Source organism: Sciurus carolinensis, chromosome 4 (assembly GCF_902686445.1).
Source record: "Sciurus carolinensis chromosome 4, mSciCar1.2, whole genome shotgun sequence".
Lineage (NCBI taxonomy): Eukaryota > Metazoa > Chordata > Mammalia > Rodentia > Sciuridae > Sciurus > Sciurus carolinensis.
The window spans coordinates 72872202-72876850 of NC_062216.1; the positions used below are offsets into that span (position 1 = coordinate 72872202).

At 42.6% G+C, this 4649-nt stretch overlaps 2 pseudogenes; both read left to right on the top strand.

Moving 5' to 3' along the window:
• The window catches only part of LOC124982746 (antigen WC1.1-like), a 58342-nt pseudogene extending 56251 nt beyond the window's left edge, over positions 1-2091 (top strand).
• An 815-nt stretch (positions 2092-2906) lies between these two features.
• LOC124982747 (ubiquitin thioesterase otulin-like) lies at positions 2907-4415 on the top strand (annotated as a pseudogene).
• Positions 4416-4649: the final 234 nt, after the last annotated feature.

The following is a 4649-nucleotide window of genomic DNA, read 5'->3' on the forward strand; positions in this document are numbered from 1 at the left end:
ATAATATACTAATTATTATATACTTATTATTATAAATTCAAGGGCTACATTTAAAATAATAACATCCGGACCTTCCTATTAAAAATTCATGGTGAGAAAGAACACTGAAAGAATGATATTGACCCTGAGATACAGTAACATATGAATAGTTTTGTGGTGTATGTGAACATTGAGACAGAAAATTGATTATCCCTGGATACTTGGAATGTGTGGTGCCTGAACTTATCAACTACCAGGAGCTCTTCTCTATAGGACCTAAAAGCAGAAAATGTCCATCTGGATCTTTCCCCAAGTGGTAAAGGTAGGCAGCTCTTGGAATGAGGCATGTTCTGGAGGGCTCTGGTGGAGATGGAATCTTAAGGTCAGCAGAGCACTTAGGGGGATTGAAAACCCAGGCTTCCTGTGACTGGGATTGGTGGGATTACTTGTGTGTGATTGAAAACCAGGTTTCTCTTTACCTTCTCCTGCCTCTGATGGCACATGAACAACCTGGGTTTTCTTGGTTCTGATTCAGTTGCTGCAGTCACTGATGTGTACACATTATGTCTTTCAACTCTGGGTCATATGCTAGAAAACAGTACCTGGCACTTGTAGTGCAATAACTTTTGTTGATGTTTTCTGATATGAACCACCATTTTAGAAAAATGTTATTGATATTAATATACTGGAATATTTACAGCATTTACAAGGCTTTTAAAAATACTGAGATCAAATGAATGCTTTTGGGAAAACCTGGGTGTATGGTGCCTGTATTTATTAGCTACTAAAATCTCTGCTTTAGAAGATACTTAAGGCATCACCTAGTCCAATCCATACTTTGCTTTTTCCCATTTTTCCTCTAATATTTTCAAAATGACTGGGACAGCATGACAGTGTCACAGGACATGGTTATGATGATGTTGGCGAATTAACTGTTTCTGAAATTCCTTCTGTCCCTGGGATGAGTGAGAAGTATTTTTTCCCAGAAAAGGGAGGTGGTGTTAGGTATTCTTAGACAGGTGGGTGGACAGCTCTGTCTACAGTAGTCTTACTTCCTTGTCATGGGAAAGATGACACTGGAACCATCAACCATCAGCTTTTCTTTACTCTGAGAAGTATACCTACCCGAGCTCTTTCCTGTTCCTGGCTTGTTTCAGCTATTTCATCTCTTCTGAAAGAAGAAACATATTGTGTTTTCTGTGTCCATGCCCACCACATGTTGGATGTAGAAATGTTTGTATGAGTTGCAGAGACTTTTTTGCTTTATTTCAATTTTTCGAACCTAAAACAAGACATGTGTTCTGATGAAAAATATGGAGACTCTTTCAGATTATGAGAAGTAATCTGGGAGGTCTTTAAATAGAACTGTGAGTTAAATCCATGAGTTCCAAAATTTTGTTTTGGGGGAACTATGTAACCAAATGTTTGAAGTTGATTTTACCTGCTATTAATGCAGAATGCAATGGCTGTATTAAGTGTTGAGATTTATTCACTAAAAGGAAGAGACTATTTTCTCTCATTATTTCAACTGACATATGACGTCATTCCCCAGGACCAGGTTTCCTGCTTATGTGTGGGAATTGGTGAGGAATTAGTAGACCTGGATGTGGTTGAGTTGCCTCCTTGGGTATCTGCCAGAGGACCCAAACTGTTTTCATAAACATTTTTTCAACTATGTTCTGTTATTGAGATACTGAGGAATCAAGACAGGTCATCTCCTGCCTCCAGTTTTTAAGGAATCAGACCAGCCTGCTGTGGAAGAGAGCACTCATGTCTCTTTCCCATTCCTTACTGTTATTGACCCATCTCTCTTGTTGACATCAAGACCAGATTTTGCACAGAGTACTTAGAATGTGACAGCTCTATCGTGGTCTTTCAGACAAGCTCTGGGCCACAGAGGTATTTTACAGCCACTCTGTACTTGTCTTTCCTTCTGTAAGAGGTCTCTACTGTCTTGTCACTACTGAAATTTGTGTTTTCCTTACTGTTTCAGGCACCTCGGCTCAGTCTCCCAGAGAAGCTGTCAACTCTAGCATGGAGGGGAAAGGATCCTCACTGTTCCTGAGATAAGAAGATCCTGTCTATGATGATACTGAGCTTACTGCCATTTAGTGCTGTTTTTTTGGAACAAGCAAATCTGCAGAGAACTCCTTTGTGATTTTGTTCCCCAAATAAAAGATAATTCTGTCTTCTTTATTACTGCATAGTTTTTACAATACCTATATGAAAGGAACTTATTCATAATGACTCTGTGCATTATCTTTTCAGTCTCTTTAAAAGTGATATTGTACCCTGAAGGCAGAGTAAAAGAATGTTGCCAAAGTTAATTCTAGTTATCCTAGTTATTTCCATCCTAAGTATTACTGTGTAATAAACATAGATATGAAATAATAACACATATCATATGTGTGATATGTACATGAATTTTAATGACTACTTTAAAGTTTTAATTATTTTTTTGTCTCAAATATTCATATGTAGACAGACACCAGTGGTGCCAGGCCTGTAAACCAGCAGCTTGGGAGGCTGAGGCAGGAGGATTACAAGTTCCAAGCCAGTTAGGCAAAAGCAGGCACTAAGCAACTTGGTGAGACTCTTTCTCTAAATAAAATACAAAATAGATGGGGATGTCACTCATAAGTATTTATTTTTTACTTTCCACATTCTTATTCGTGCATTATAGGTGTACATAATGATGGGATTTTGTTGTTACATAGTACATGCACACAATGTAACAATATAATTTGACCAGTACCACTCCACAGCACTTCTCCCTTCTCCTCCCTCCTCCACCCCTTGGTTCCTTTCCTCTACTAATCTCCTTTGGTTTTTCATTCGATAACCCCTTTCTTTTAGTCGTATGGATTTTAAAGAAAGAGGAAAAATAAGGACTTTCTTTTTATGTTTGCTTTTTTTACTTCTTCTAGATGCAGGTTTCCATCTACTGTCATTTCCTTTTAGCTTGAAGAACTTTCTTTAGGGTTTCTGTAGTGAAAAATTTGTTAACAAACTCTCTCATTTTAAAATCTTTAAAAAAAACTTTTGAGTAGAGCTGCAGCTGCGGCGGTGGCCACGGCGGGGCGCCGGGACTGCTGGGAACCGCCTCCGCCTCCGCCGCTGCGGACCGCGGGGTGAGTCGAGGACTGTGCCCCAGCCCAGAGCGTGGTGGGGGCGCGAGCTGCGGCCGGACGCCAGCGCGGGAGGCAGGGGCCGCGGCGCCGGAGGGAGGGAAGGCGGCGGCAGGCGGGCAGCCCGGGCCCGTGGTGCGGTGCCCGCCAGCCAACCCAGATTCAGTGTGGCTCCTGAAATGGATATTATGGACTCCTGCAAAAAAGAATGGAGGGGAAATACACAGAAAGCAACCTGGATGAAAAAGAGCTGCGAGGAGGTTTCTCAGAAACTCACGTTCATAAGGCGAGTCCGCGGTGATAGTGTGCACTGAGGGCCATGCCGTTCCAGGCAACGAGCCAGCTGACTGCGCTTCCCTGCGCTGCAGGACCCGGAGCTCATGCTGTTACCCGAAACACTGATAAGCAAATGAACCTGGATCAAGCAGCGGAAACTTGGGCTGAAATTTGATGGGAAGAGCGAGGACCTGGTTGAAAAAATTAGGGAATCCCTCACCTTGCTAAGGAAGAAGTGGGCAAGCCTGGCTGAAAGGAGAACTGCTGAAGCAAGGCAAATGGCTTGTGATGAACTGTTTACAAACGAAGAAGAGGAATGCCGCCTCTAGGAAGCTGTAAAATTCTAATGCTAGACAGAGTCACTGAACTATATGATGATAAAGGGAAAGGAAGTACCATTTTTCTCTGTGTTCCTGTTTGCTCGTGACACATGGAATGACCCCGGACAGCTGCAGAGGAACCACTTAAACCAGGTGGGACACACTGGTGGCCTTGAACAGGTTGAAATGTTCCTTCTTGCCCATGCTGTGTGCCACACCACCAGGTGTACCGGCTGTCCAAGTACAACACTGAAGAGTTCATCACAGTCTGTCCCACGGACCCACCCAAGGGCTGGCCAGTGGTGACCCTCATTGCTGAGGATGATTGGCCCTATAATATCCCTGTCAGAGTGAGTGAGGAGACAAGGTCTGTGAGAGACACACTTGCCTGAACAGCCTGGGGACATGGTGAAATGCACAGGCAGCTCCTCAGCGTGGGCCTCAGGCCTCTGCAGGGTCTCTAAGAATAGTGTGTGAGAACTCTTGGGCCCCTGAGAGCCAAGTTGGACTGGGGTGTTCTGAAGACTAACTTTTCCTAAGAAGAAGAACTGTTTTCCCTTATCTGGGACCCAGTGTATTTCACTGGGACCTTCAGAGCATATCTGTTGGAAGGTGCGAACTGCATCTCCATAAGGCAAATACTTTTGTATTGGAGGAAACTCATTTTGAAGGATATGTTCATGTCTCAAATCAAAATTCTCTCTACTGCTAAACTGGCTTTTAAGTTTTAAATGGTGATTTTTCTTTGATGGTAATGGGTCTCTGGAGTGATCTTTCTATGCACTCTGCTTAAGTGGTACAATTCTGGGATAGATTTGTTAATGGCACAGTCATAGCATCCTCTGACATTCTCATCTTCTTCTTATGGAGGGATGAGCAGTGATTTGGATTTACATATTAAGTAATGCTATTTTAAGCAGATTGTCTCATAGAATATGAAGAATCA